Below are 13751 nucleotides of genomic sequence, written 5' to 3'. Positions count from 1 at the left end.
GTGTGGATTGCACTCTCAGCAAATTTGCGGATGATACTAAACTGGGAGGAATGGTAGATACGCTGGAGGGGAGGGATAGGATACAGAAGGACCTAGACAAATTGGAGGATTGGGCCAAAAGAAATCTGATGAGGTTCAATAAGGATAAGTGCAGGGTCCTGCACTTAGGATGGAAGAATCCAATGCACCGCTACAGACTAGGGACCGAATGGCTAGGCAGCAGTTCTGCGGAAAAGGACCTAGGGGTGACAGTAGACGAGAAGCTGGATATGAGTCAGCAGTGTGCCCTTGTTGCCAAGAAGGCCAATGGCATTTTGGGATGTATAAGTAGGGGCATAGCGAGCAGATCGAGGGACGTGATCGTTCCCCTCTATTCGACACTGGTGAGGCCTCATCTGGAGTACTGTGTCCAGTTTTGGGCCCCACACTACAAGAAGGATGTGGATAAATTGGAAAGAGTCCAGCGAAGGGCAACAAAAATGATTAGGGGTCTAGAGCACATGACTTATGAGGAGAGGCTGAGGGAGCTAGGATTGTTTAGTCTGCAGAAGAGAAGAATGAGGGGGGATTTGATAGCTGCTTTCAACTACCTGAAAGGGGGTTCCAAAGAGGATGGCTCTAGACTGTTCTCAATGGTAGCAGATGACAGAACGAGGAGTAATGGTCTCAAGTTGCAATGGGGGAGGTTTAGATTGGATATTAGGAAAAACTTTTTCACTAAGAGGGTGGTGAAACACTGGAATGCGTTACCTAGGGAGGTGGTAGAATCTCCTTCCTTAGAGGTTTTTAAGGTCAGGCTTGACAAAGCCCTGGCTGGGATGATTTAACTGGGACTTGGTCCTGCTTTGAGCAGGGGGTTGGACTAGATGACCTTCTGGGGTCCCTTCCAACCCTGATATTCTATGATGATTCTATGAAATACAGGTATAGAGCCAATACTCACAACTTCAAATACAAAAATGATACATGCCATACAAATAGCATAATCACATTCAGCAAATCATAACCTTTCCATAGACACCTTACTTGACATAATTTGTACAAGTTTTGTTGCAGTTATATAACAGTGGTAGCAACAATCTACATGGTCATATTTAATCAGATAATGGCACAGGGGGGTTGTGCGGGGCATTGGGCATAGCGGGTCGAGGGGGCGCTGGGCATAGCAGGTCTGGGGGGTGTTGGCATGTGAGCTATGTGGCGCAGCATGGGCCCACCCCCAACACCAAGGAGCACGCTCACAGCACAGGGTCAGGTGAACCAATGTGCGTCTGGCCATGCCACATATGCCCCATTGCCCCTGGCCAGCCCTACTGCCCGCCGTGAGACTCCTCACTTGAGGGCTGGGGCAAGGGGAGGAGGTTTGGAGGTGGGGTCCAGGTGGCTCTTACTTGAGGCAGCTCCCTGGAAGGAGCCGTCGGGTCCCTCTGGCTCCTAGGGTCAGGGGCAGCCTGTGGGATCTGCCCATGCTGCGCCTGCTATGAGTGCCGGCTTCACAACTCCCATTGGCTTGGAACCACGGTCAATGGGAGCTGTGGGGGTGGGACCTGCGGGCATGAGGAACGCACACAGCCCCCTGGCCGCCCCTCACCCTAGCAGGCAGAGGGACCTGCTGGGGGTTGGGGCAGGGTCCAAGCAGCGCTTACCTGGGGCCGGCAGGTTCCTCTGGCTCTTAGGGTTGGGGCGGCCAGGGGGCTCTGCTTGTGCCCATAGGCCCCTCCATCATAGCTCCCATTGGCTGCGGTTCCCAGCCAATGGGAGTTGCGGAGCTGGCGCTCCTGGCAGGTGCAGAATGCAGAGACCCCCCTGGCCGACCCTCCACCTAGGGGCCACAGAGTCCTGCCGGCTGCTTCCCGTGAGTGCGAAGCCAGGTAGGGAGCCTGCCAGCTAGGGTGATCGGTCCAGCCCCGCACCAAAAATCAGGACAAATGGCATCCTGACCGTACATCAGTTGGGAAGTGGGACAAACAGCTAAATATAGTGACAGTCCAGATTTTATCGGAATGTCTGGCAACCCTAACGGGATTGAACTGCAGAGACAAAGGCCTGCCACTGAGAATGCCCTTCACCAGGCTCTGTCAAACTTTCTAGCATAGTCACGGAGGCAGGGGGAGGCAGAGAGGGAGGCAGTTTTTGAGATAGCTAGAGTGCAAATCATTTCAGTGTCACTATGATGCACTGCACCTCAAAATAGCACCCCAAAACCCTCATATTCACCATGGCTATATGATTAAGATATGCCTTGTGAGGAAAGTTATAATCTGTTGAGCATCATTGTTCTGTCAAAAGGTATGTATCACCATTATCTATGAAGTTATGAGATTTTGCTATATGATTGTTACTGAAATGTTGCGAGTCAGGGAAATGCCCACAGACTAGCTCTTCAGTAGGCAAGTGTTAAGCAACCACCATAGGCCATTCACCAGCAGGCGAGTTGTAAACAGGAGATTTACAAGTCACATGAAAGACAGTTGCTGGAGCACGTACACCATGGGGCTGCCAACCCCCATGACACAGCAAGGATCTTTCCAACACCTGGAGGAGAGTATAAAATAAGGGACAATGACATCACCATTTCACCTCTCCTCTCCCACCTACACTGAAGGCAACAAGTTTGTTTGGAAGACAAAGAAACATTTTAACTGAGGGTTAAAAGCTTCCCAGTTACCCAGAAACCTACAGCAGTCTGTGCTAAGAGAAATGTTATTGCTTCAAATTTGAGTTAGCCTGATAAAGTTCAGGAAGTAGCTTGCAGTTTTTATCTTTTATTTCCTTTTGTAACCAATTTTGAACTTCTATGCTTATACCACTGATACTCACTTAAAATCTATCTTTCTGTAATTAATAAACTTATTTGAATCTTTTATCTAAGCCACTGTGGTTTTGATTGAAGTTTGGGGAATTTACTCAGGTTTCAAAGGCTGGGTCATATTCATACCCTATGATGCTATGATGAACTGAGTAATGAGCTTACTCTGATCAAGCAGGCCTTGAGCAGTGTAAAATGCACATTTCTGGGGTGACAGGCTGGGACTAGGGATACGTGGGTGTCACCCGATATGTTATTCAAGAGTGGCTGGGCATAGCACTCTGGTATCTGTCTGGGCGTGACTTGCATGCTAGAGGTTGGGGTGAGTGGACAGAGTGGCAGCTCACACAACAAAACAGGGCATAGTGCACACCAGACTGGAGTATTAAGGGGGCACAATGATCCAACAGTCCAGATTGCACCCTGGGGGATGTCACCGTCACCAAATCTCGACACCAGGGCCATAACTAGGGCAGGGCAAGAGGGGCAGCTGCTCAGGGCGCAAAGCCAACAAGGGTGCAGGATCGGGCCCAGCAGCGTCAGGCAGAAACCAGGGTGCTCAGTGCCCCCAATCCCTGCAGGATTGCAGGCTCAGTGACCCCAGCCAGAGCAGGCTCTGTCGGGCACTAGGACCGTGGTGGCAGGCGGGCAGGGCTCTGAGGGCCATCTTAGCAGTAATGCAGAAACAGGATGAAAAGTTGCATAATTGTTTCCTAAGCTGGAGGTAGGAAACCAGCTGCACTGAGTGCCTGGGGTGCGCTGCGCAGAGAGGGGGCGCAGGGAGAAGCTGCAGCCCTTGCTCGGGGTTAAAATCTGCTGCCTGCTGATCACAGAGGTACAAAGGGAGGCAAATCAGAGCGGGGGATGGGCAGTGTCTGACCAGGGGTTGGCAACTGACTGGCTGGGGGGTCAAACAGCTGGGGGTAGGGGTAGGAAAGGAGCTGAGGAGCAAAACTAGGGACAGGCAGGGGTAGGAGTCGGAGTTAAGCCCATGGACAGGGGCGTGTACAGGAATAAAAATTTGACAGCTTTTGGAGGGGCATGTTCTGTGCCCCAGCTGCAACCCAGAGGATCTCACTCAAGGGGCTGGAGGAGTTCTGTGCCCCTGCTGATTATCACAGGGGCTGTGCCCCTGCTTGCCCCCCCTTGTGCATGCCCCTGCCCAGGGGTGAGGTACTGCCTGACGGTGGTAGAGGGGGTAATAGTTACCCGATGGGATGAGTCACCTGCCATGTTTGTAAAAATGGGGTGTGGGGCAGAGGGGCTCTTTTATTTCCCCTCTCACAGGAGTGTAGGTCACAGCACATGATTCCCTGGGCTGTGTTCTCAAAGGCACAGGGCATCCCAAGGCCTAGACATGGCAGCTCTTCTCTATTTTGTATAACATACTGAGGTGGTACAGGAGACTTGATTCAGTGAACTATTTTACATACACCCCCCAAAAACTGTGTCTCACCCCTCTTAGTGTTTTAGAGCCCCTTATCAGTTTATATGTCTGTATAAAGTCTCATAGCAGTTCACAAATGTATCTTATCTGCTGCTGATTCTCTGAATTGCACTCCCTTCCTTGTAATCCATTTTAAATATAGTTTTGCTCTTCAAATTGTTTACTTTTTAAAATGTTATTTTACTCCTATTACTTTTAGCACTTCATCACTTGCCTTTGTCAACGTTGTCCAGATGGATGTCAATGTGCTACTTAATTGATATTTTAATAGCAAATAATCATTAAAAATATTTATAAGTAAATAGTTACTAGTAGTTTTAGCAATGACATCTGTTTCTAGTAAAGCACTTCCTATATTTTTACTGTGATTTTTAATTTGGAATTTTTAATTTCTATTTTTTATATCCAAGCTTATTCTGTTGGATCCTGTGTTTTCCAATCTGACTGATTTTCTGGTCTGCTGGCTGATTTGCTGATCTGCTTCATTTTAATTTGATCCACCCATGGGGACTGCCTTTCTCAACTGTTATTTTGCCTCTCAGTCCAGCCCTTAGTGCTTTTTCACACGTCACTGCTTGTGTGTAGAACTTGGGTGCCAAATATTCATTAAGGGCAGTATACTATGTCCTATTAAATACTTCTCAAAGACAAACCTCTGCTTTAATTTTTACTGAACATAAGAACGGCCATACTGAGTCAGACCAATGCTCCATCTAGCCCAGTATCTTGTCTTCTGACAGGGGCCAGTGCCAGGTGCTTCAGAAGGAATGAAAAGAACAGGCAGTCATCGAGTGATCCATCCCCTCTCGTCCACTCCCAGCTTCTCTCAGTCAGAGGCCAGGGAAATGGACACCCAGAGCATGGGGTTGCATCTATTGATGGACCAGGAACTTATCTAATTCTTTTTTGAACCCAGTTTTAGTTTTGGCCTTCACAACATAATGAACACACATCTACAACCCCAAGACAACCACAAGAATTCAAAAATCATGAGTTATACACCCCCAAGACATGACATTTAAAAAAAGAAATAAATGATTTGGGGTTCTTTTATGTGCCTTTTTGTTCCTGAGCCTTTAGGGCCCAGTCCACAAAAGTAGGAGTTAACCCCCTGAGTGAATCTTGGCCTAGCTTCATACTTCTGCTGTTACCTCTCCCAAATAATTCATATACCTAAGGCCATATCTACACCTCAAACTTACGTTAACTCAAGTTACGTCAGCATACAGTCGCTGCAGTTAAAATGTCACTTGAGCATGTGCCGACTTGGCTCCTTGTGTTGATGATGAGTGCACTCACCAGGAGCACTTGTGTAGACTTAGGCCTTGTCTACACTGGCAAGTTTCTGCACAGTAAAGTAGCTTTCTGCGCTGCAACTCCCGAGGTGTGCACACTGCCAAGCCACTTAGTGCACAGAAACTGTGCAGTTGTAGTGCTCTAAAAAAACCACCCCGATGACAGGCGTACAGCTTTCTGCACTGGGGGTACAGTGCCACAGTGCCAGTGTAGATGCCATGGCAATTAGAGTGCTACAATTAGCCTCTGGGAGGTGTCCCACAATTCCTGTTCTCAAATTTCTGTCATCAGTTTGAACTCTACTGCCCTGCCCTCAGGTGACCAACTGTCATCCCCACCCCATAAATTCCTTTGCAAATTTGAAAGTCCCCTTCCTGTTTGCTCAGTGATGCGTGCAGTGGTCTCAGCGCATCTTTCCAGGTGGCCATGCCTGCTCCACGCACCAGGCGATCCCCCGCTTGCAGCAATGCTGAGCTGCTGGACCTTATCAGCATTTGGAGAGAGGAGGCTGTGCAGTCCCAGCTGTGCTCCAGCCATAGGAATGATGATGCCTACAGACAGATTTCACGATACATGATAGAAAGGGGCCATGACCAGGAAACATTGCAGTGTAGGGTAAAAGTGAAGGAGCTGTGGAACACCTACCACAAGGCGCATGAGGCAAACCATGGCTCCGGTGCTGCGCCCATGAGCTGCTGGTTCTACAAAGAGCTGGACGTGATACTCAGTGGCAACCCCACCTCCACTACAAAGGCCCCTGTGGATACTTCGTTGGCTTGCGTGCCAGTTGAGAGTGGACCGAGCCAGAAGGAGGAAATCTTGGACGAAGAGGGGGAGGGGGACCCAGAGGTAGAGGACGACTTGGAGGCCAGAGATGCATGCAGCCAGGAGCTCTTTTCTACCCAGAGGAGCCTAGCCAGAGCGTGGTGAACCATGGGTATGGATCAACCACCTGTCACAATTTGCTACCTCTCACCTTTGTCACTGTCTGGTCTAGTATTAGCAAATTGTGATGGATGGTTGAAGCCCTGTCACAATGTGCTATCACAGGACCAATGAGAAAGGAGAGGGATAGCACATTGTGATAGGACATTATGATAGTGCTACATTGTCATTCTTTAAAGTGAAAATTCTTAGGAAAGTGAGCAGTTAATGCCACTGGCTTGGTCCAAGCATAATGCAAAAGGTGTTGTACAAAATTCCACACATAGCTTTACTATGGTTGGTGGGAGGTGCACCCCACAGTTTGGAAACCTCTGTGTTGAATGGAAGGCAGAAACTGGGGCAGGGGCACATGACCCTGCATGACCCCCCATGTATTGCCCCTAGGGGGTATAAATATACTTGCTCACCCAGGCACTTAAAATGCTTAGTTACAGCTCTGTTCAACACAGTTTGGTTTGATGGACATTCTGCTCTCAAGAGAGGCTCTGGATTGGGACAGCAGAAATGCCATGATCAAGATTCACCAACCACAGTAAAGCTATGTGTGGAATTTTGTACAACACCTATTGCATTATGCTTGGACCAAGCCAGTGGCATTAATTGCTCACTTTCCTAAGAATTTTCACTTTAAAGAATGACAATGTAGCACGTTTCCCCACTCTCAGATTTACTGCTATAACTGACCTGAACACTTCTGTGGTGGGGATAGGAAGATATCGTACAGTGTTATGACCTTTGAAAAAGCAAAATAAAAATTAATTTCCATCACATAATATTTATCTTGTAATGATCTGGGCACTGTACATAGGAACCAGGCATTAGCTCCTGGTGTCAAGAAAAAACAGTCTCATTCAATGTCATTAAGTGTAGCACTGTTCACTGTGCTCTATAATCATTCTCTTAATAGCTAATCAAGCTGTTCCTCTACCACACCTTTGCTTCTGGAATGGAAAATGCTAAATTAAAAACCTGGTCTGTGCTGCCTCCTTTTGGTACTTTCTATATATGAAGTCACCAATTTTTTCAGATGAGCACTTGGTAGTTGGTTTTAATCCTGTTGAGTCCCCTGATTCTCTGCTTCTAGCTGAAAGATCATCTGCATCTAATAGGCTTTATAATGAATGTGTTGACATGCATGCATCATCACTGCCTTCTGCCTTCATGACACAGCTTGGACACAGAAGACACTGAGCTGCCTTTCTGGGATACTACGTTAGAGCTAGGGTCATGGATATGAATTCCATTGCTTCCTGTTGATACCATATATGCCCTGCTGGCTGATGACTGATAACCCCAGATCAAGACGATGAATATACTAACCTTGGAGGCAGAGAAATGTTATCCAGTGCAAACTAAGAACAGGTTGCAATGCATCTCATCTTGGGTGGCATGTCATAGAACAGATTTAGCATGGGGAGTTTTGTACATCGTAGTTGCTGAAGTAAACCTTTCCATACAGCTGCTGCAATATTTTCACCATTCAGGTTGGCAAACAGGAGAGATCCGAAGAACAGCTACAGAACTTGCTAATACTGAAGAAATGATTATGTGGAGGCAATTTGAGGAAACTCATCCCTCATGATTTAAAATAGATGTATTCATCAGAAGCCCTGCTTATAAACGTTCCCTGTTGACCTGTTCGAAGTTCGTAAGTGATGAGTATAGTACTGATGCATACTCAGAAAGCGAAGGCATTATATGATGAATTATGATTTCTTTTTTCAGAACATGTGGTAAGCACCTCATTTACTCTCTCTTCTCATCTATCTGGAAAGCAATTTTGTACGTGGTATAGTCCCCATTGGAGATATGAAGAATAAAAAAATCATGTGAGAGACCAAGACTCAAAGGTCTTGATGGTGGGATTTTCAAAAGCCCTAAGTCACTTTCAATGGGACCTGTGTTCCTAAGTCACTTAGGCCCAGATCCCCAAAGGTGTTTAGGCACCTAACTCCCAAATTAGTGCCTAAACACCTTAAGGATCTGAGCCTTAAGCATTTTTAAAAATCCCACCCAGGGCATTTAAAATTATAAGTGATGGAGATTGCCATAAGGACTTGAGTGTAAAATTTTTCAAAAGCACCTAAGGGATTTAGGATCTCAGTCCCTCAGTAAGTGAATAACCTACAAGGCCTTTCCTATTCCTGAATCAGGTCCTGTCGTTTCAAACCACTTTAAAATAACAAAGGGCAGTGGTGTTGTCAGCAATGCTTTTACACTGTGATTTATGCAGAGGGTCTAACTTTTCATTCCAAAGAGATTATATTATGATGTGCTGATCCACTGGGATGAAGAATGCATATAGAGAATGCAATACTGGCCCCACTGAAGATACTGGGAATTTCGCCATTGACTTCAGAGGTCCCAGCATTTCACCCAGTCTTTCCAAATTGCCAGTTAAGTTGTTTTTAAGAACAAGAAGATGAAATAGTTCTGGAATTTTTTAAATTAAGGCCAAAGTTTTTTAAAATGGGTGCCTTAAGCTAGGCTCTTGAATGCATTCACAGTTAGATGCCTAAATAAATGGTCTGATTTTCAAAAGTGCTTGTATTCACCAGCTGCCGTGCCATTGACTTTTGAAAATCAGGCCATTTGCTTAGGAGCCTAGACACCCATTCGTAGGTTTGTTTGTTTGTTTTTGAAAATCTTGGCTTAAAATTTTCTTTTAGTCTACTTTTGAATTCATTTATAGTAAATAGCAACATTATGTTAAAGAACAGAGAGTGATTTCAGTGCAGAGCAAGCATTTACTGGCGGGCATCATTTGATGCTCTCTCTTGTACTGCATCGGTCTCCAGCAGTGATTATTTTTTAATGTTTTCTCAGTAAAAGCAAGAGGAAGCCAAACAATCACCCTGGCAATCATTTCTGGTTAATACCACTGGCAGGATACTTAATGCAGTATTTGCTCATCTCTCAACACAGCAAAACCAAAGCTAATAAATAACCCTGATTGCATCACCCCGACTTGCAACCTTTAGGGACACCTTGTTTACTTGTACCTTTGTTCCATGATCTAGAATATGAAATAGTATTTGGGTCCATGAATGTTGTACAAACTTGTCACCAAGATTTATACTTGTTGGGTTTTTTAACTGCTGACTCATCTGATTTCATAAAAAGTGAATTACACAGCTGTTACAGTCGGTTATTGATTTTTTTTAAAGATTCCTTAATTGAATTCAACTTAAAAAAATTAATGAAGGTGCCTCAAGTACTTACTCTCTGATTCTCAGAGCTCTGTTTCCCATCTTTGCAGCCTATAGTATGGTAATATTCAAGGAGATGTACTACGTGGCCTAATGTTTCCCTCTGTGACTTCTATAAACATTTTACTTCCTTTTAGATTGTGAAGCTAACGAGCGACCCACACTGGTCACACATGTCAATCTGTTACCTGACACATCCTCTTTGCCACCAGAGCACTGGAACTGGGTGTGATGGCAAGGAAATAAAAAAACCAAATGAGAATAGCAGGAGCCTCATGGAAGGGAAGGGAAGGGAGAAGCTGAATTAATGAAATTGGCCCAACCCAGAAGGATTTCTTGTACTTCCTCTAAGGTTAGCACTAGCTGAGAGTCCAGTATAATTAGAATACTGTACATGTTCATATTGTAGTGTCTTTAAGCATTTCTCAATTGAATATATCTGGTTGTGAAGTAATACCATGTTTTCCCAATGGCAACTAGACCTGAAATAGTTTTGGCTTCTAACAGATGTCTTCCCATCCTATATACACTTATTTTTAGAATACATAAATAATTATTTTTGCTAAAATAAGAAAAAATATGGTCTTAATGCAGACCCTTGGGTGGGTCCATTACTAACTGCTCTCCTGTTGGAAAAGCAGCCATTCACTCCAGCTTTTCATTTTCCATCCCATATTCACTGTTTACGTCATGCAAAAACCCAGTGGTTATTTATTTTCTTTGATAACCTTTTCCAAAGCTTGTCAGAAAACTGAATAAATTATGCCCATGGGGTCATCTTTATCTTCTACTTCATTAACTTTGTCAAATGCCATCTAAAAAAGCACAGTTTTTCTCTTACAGAAGCTGTGTTGGTCTGGCCATCTATCAAGTTATACTTATTCAGTTCTATCCTTTATCTAGACTCTGCATCAGATTACTCAGTATCTGTACTTCTTTTTCACAATGCCATTCAAAGAAGTTGTTTCAGTATAGCCTAATATCTGTGATACATGGTGGAGTTGCACCAGGAACGAATATGGTGCATTTAATAACAAATAGCAACTCCTGTACATAGGGATGGGAAAACTTGTTGCTTATTGTGACTAACGGGGAAGAAAATGGAAACATACTTAGTCTCTCTCCTCCTCTCCCAAATCTTGTTTCTTTTCAACACTCAGAAAGTTACTGCTGGGGGGATTATGCACCCCTATGGTGGGTGCAGCATTCATATGGTCACATTTTTCTGTGTCCCTGGGCAGAAAAACTCAGAAAAAAAAAAAAAGATCTGCCAGGGGACAAGCGCCTGTTTCCTGGCAGCCCAGGCAGCGTGTCTGTTCCAGGGTGCCTGGAGCAGCTACAGAGACGAGGGAGGAAGGCTGGGCGTGCGTGCTTTGTGTGGTTCAGCACCTTTGGGAGTGCAGGGCTGGGCATACGTGCTGGGCGTATCTCTTGCGACTGCAGCTTGCTGGCATGGACGGATGGGGCTTTTTATTATGCATGAGGCAGGCTAGAGGCAAAAATGTAGCAGCCTGCCTGAGTTAATTGACCTCATTCTCTGAGGCAAAAATGTAGCAGCCTGCTAACATTGTTAGTGTTTCTAGAGTTAGTTAACTGTTCCCATTCTCAGTCAATTCTCCCAGGAGCATAAAACCTGTGAAAGTTTTAAGGCCCCTACATTACCAGAGTGAGGTAAAGGAGCCTTATTATAAATGACAGTAAGGGAATCCTCAGCTAGGAAGATCTATGTGCTTTCTCATTTTTTCCTGTGCCAAAGTGGCACAGTGGGGTTAGATTACAGCTCAGGATTTATTTTACTTACCCATTTAATAAAAAAGACTTTGAGGGCAAATAAAATATTTTCCAAACAGTCAATAAAATGTCAGGAGAATGAGAACCAAGCATTTCCTAAAGTACCCAGCCAGGTTCAGGACAATAATTAGCAAAAGTGTATGCCTTTCATGTGTGAAAGTCTGATTAATTTAAAATGACATTCTACGTTTTTTTTCCTGTTTGGTGTTCTGTAATGTAATTTAAATGAAAATCCAGGATTGTAACTGGAATGCAGGGTAATAGTTATCAAGTGTTTGTAAGCTAACTTTCATGTGTTTAGGACATGCTGAATAGTTACTGTGACTTTTTTTTTGTATTGTAGTTTAAATAAATTACCAAAACATTTTAAACTGGTGTGATTATTTTGCATTATTTTGACAAATAAAGTATACAGAATATTGTAGAATTTTGCATTTTTTGGTGCAGAATCCCACCCAGGAGTAGAAAATAGTAAGACGGCAAGGTTTCCTTCTATAGTCTAGGAACTTACTTGCTGCTATATTAGTTATTTTATTTCTTTTAGCAACAAACTAAGAGTGTAAGTTGGCTTACACCAATGAATGCTTGTGTTCACTTCTGTGAGTGAACTATACATGCAGCTTCTCCATGTGACTCAGTTGGGATTCTGTGGGAACTATAGCAATCAATCTCTGAATTTCTAAAGGACTGCCACAGAAATTAAATGTAAGGCAAGTAAATTTTGCTAGCCCCCTTTTTGTTCCTTGGCTAACACAAACTTGAATTATATAGAATTCTCACTAGTCCAAGTAAATTGCAGCTGATGACAATAAGTGTGATTCTGGGAGGCACAGGCAGGAGAAATAGCGTGGGCCAGGGGTGTCCCTTCTGAATTACCCATGCGGATTTGGAGAAGTGGTGTCTGGTGGGCCGGTACAACCAACAGCTCCCTTCTTCTTGTAATGGCTCACAAATCTGAGACTGGAGGTTCCTTTCTTCAGCTCCCCAAATACTCTGTCCCCCATAAACTCTTCTTCCAATGTTAGAGGGATATAAATGCCCCCTGCCAAGGTAGAGGCATACATATTGCAGAGGTTAGGATTCTACCTGGGTGCTGCTCAGATGCTTTTGCTACAGATGTCACTACAGCACTACTCCAGGAAACTGAAGTGATACTAGAAAAGAGCAAACTAGATCTTGAAATAATTAATAAACCCATCAAACCCAGTTGAGATTTTTGGTCACACAGACTTCAATTTTATCAAAGTGAAGTGCATGGAACTCACACTTTAATGTTCAATTTTTTATTATGTTGTCACAACAGCAACATAAAATGAAGAAAAAACAGTTGCATACATATCATAGAAAGAAAACAGTTGTATACATTTTGGTCTGACTCAAAATGATCGAGAAAGCGAGAAGGTGGATGGAAGATACTGAACCATCACTTAATATTGACTGAGATGAAGCCTTTATATAGTCTAATCCTGCATACAATATTGTTCCAAAAAGTATTACAGATATAATCAAATGTGTCCACTCTTTCCACTCTTTCACTCTAGCCTCTAACTCCCCTTTTCAAGTAATGCCATCTGAGTTAATGATTCATTTCTTCTCTATAGGTGGTTATCTTTCTAAAGCCCTAAATAAACTTTTTTTTTTAGTCAAGATCAATATTCTCAGGCAATTTTTTCAAAGGCAATGTCGTAAACATAAAAATGGGAACCTGACTGTTCCAGGCATTCTAGCAGAATCAGAGTAACCTCTCATATATGCATAATCTTAACTCAGAATTTACATACCTTTCTCTGCTTCCAGATTTATGTGTGGAAAGAGCTTATGTGCTTCAGAGACCTCCAACACAAGCTCTTAATCCTAAATGGCACATTTTATATGGCTTCAGGACATGTGTCTTCAACTCTGAGTTTAGATTTGCATGCTCTCCGGACTTTTATAACTCTCTATCTGTGGTCTGCCCCATTGCCAGCTTGGACACATTTTTTCCTGCATACCCTGCCCCAACATTAGTTCTAAAGGAGGAGGAGAAGCAGGACGGGTATGCTTGTGTGAAGATGCTTTTGCCAACCTCTTTGCATAAGGCAGTGTGAAGTCTGCTGCTACCCATTTCTGCTATTCAGAGAGGAAATGGTGCTGGTGAAAGTTCTAATGGTGCTTGCTTCACCAAAACAGAGTGCAGAAGACGACACCATCACACACCTTGTGAATGGGGTTTTGAAGCTTCCACTGCTGCTGTAAAAGAACAGCATTCTGTTTC

General features: G+C 44.1%; 1 long non-coding RNA gene across 1 annotated transcript; it reads left to right on the top strand.

Annotated features, from left to right (window-relative positions):
• Window positions 1-3485: 3485 nt before the first annotated feature.
• Window positions 3486-11868, top strand: LOC119565588. The gene is made up of 3 exons (XR_005224324.2): window positions 3486-3644; window positions 7982-8230; window positions 9844-11868. It is a non-coding gene; the product is annotated as an uncharacterized LOC119565588 (long non-coding RNA).
• Window positions 11869-13751: the final 1883 nt, after the last annotated feature.

The sequence above is a fragment of the Chelonia mydas genome, chromosome 2, assembly GCF_015237465.2.
Source record: "Chelonia mydas isolate rCheMyd1 chromosome 2, rCheMyd1.pri.v2, whole genome shotgun sequence".
Lineage (NCBI taxonomy): Eukaryota > Metazoa > Chordata > Testudines > Cheloniidae > Chelonia > Chelonia mydas.
Note: the sequence above shows the minus strand (reverse complement) of the source record. Positions and strands in the feature narration are given on the sequence as shown.